The following is a 1,156-nucleotide window of genomic DNA, read 5'->3' on the forward strand; positions in this document are numbered from 1 at the left end:
TCATTGGAAGGATGAGAATAAGATTGAATTGCCGGACCTTGATTCAAAAGGAATTTATCAAATCTTTGAGTGAGATTTTTGACCTCGGCGGCAATTTCCATGGAAGAGTCTATTTGATTTAGAGCTTTCTTGCCTCCCATATTTGCTAAGTGACCACCCCTAGAAGATGAAGGTCTATGCATTGAGTTTTCACTCATTTTTTCAAAAAGAAGCCAAATTTCATCTTCATTTCTTTCTATGTAGCTTCCGCCACAAGAAGCATCAACAATGCCCTTATTAGCATCGGATAAACTTGAAAAGAAACATTGAACTAATTGCCACTTAGGAATGTCATGATGTGGACACTTCCGTAGCAAGTCATTCAAACGTTCCCATGCTTCATGAAGGGGTTCTCCTTCTTGTTGTTTAAATTCACGAATGGAAGTTCTCATGGTATCTGTTCGACTTGCGGGGTAATACTTTTTTAGGAACTCTTGTTGCAATTGTGCCCAAGAGGTGATTGTATTTGGTCGTAAGTTGTTAAACCAATATTTAGCTTTATCCCGAAGAGTGAAAGGGAAAAGCTTCATTTTTAGGACTTCTTCCGGAACATCCGTGATTTTCACGGTGGAACAAACTTCCAAGAACTCATCTAAATGTTTATAAGGCTCTTCATTGCTCAACCCATAGAAAAGGGGGCAAATGTTAATGGTAGAAGCCTTAATCTCATAATGATGAGCACGGAAATTTGGCAATTGAATGCAAGTGGGTGCATTATATTAATTTGGAGTGTAACGATCCCTAAGGACCATTGGAGGATTGAGAGAATTGAGAGGAGGATATGGCATTTGACCTTGTTGAGGGTATGCCATTTGAACATATTGTTGTTATTGCTCACCAATTGGGGGAACAACATTTGGCCTTGGCATCCCTAGATTAGGTTGTTGCACCGCATGATTAACTGGTTGTGGCATTCCCAAGGGTGGATGCACACCTTGAGGATCCACAATATGAACTTGTGGTGGGTGGTGCACACCATTATGATCCACATGACCAAGATCTACAATGGGATCTTCAATTGGATCTATTGGGTCTTCCATTAAAGGTGATGGAAGATCAAAATTTGAAAGATTAAGATGACTATCCCTAGTATTACTTCTTAAACGCCGAAGAAAAA

General features: G+C 39.7%; 1 non-coding gene across 1 annotated transcript; it reads left to right on the forward strand.

Annotated features, from left to right (window-relative positions):
• Window positions 1-327: 327 nt before the first annotated feature.
• Window positions 328-434, forward strand: LOC132282737 (small nucleolar RNA R71). The gene has a single exon (XR_009471843.1). It is a non-coding gene; the product is annotated as a small nucleolar RNA R71 (small nucleolar RNA).
• The last annotated feature ends 722 nt before the right edge of the window (window positions 435-1,156 follow it).

This window comes from Cornus florida, unplaced genomic scaffold (assembly GCF_030987335.1).
Source record: "Cornus florida cultivar Cherokee Brave unplaced genomic scaffold, ASM3098733v1 CherokeeBrave_3.0.0_Hap2_Chr01, whole genome shotgun sequence".
Taxonomy (NCBI): domain Eukaryota; kingdom Viridiplantae; phylum Streptophyta; class Magnoliopsida; order Cornales; family Cornaceae; genus Cornus; species Cornus florida.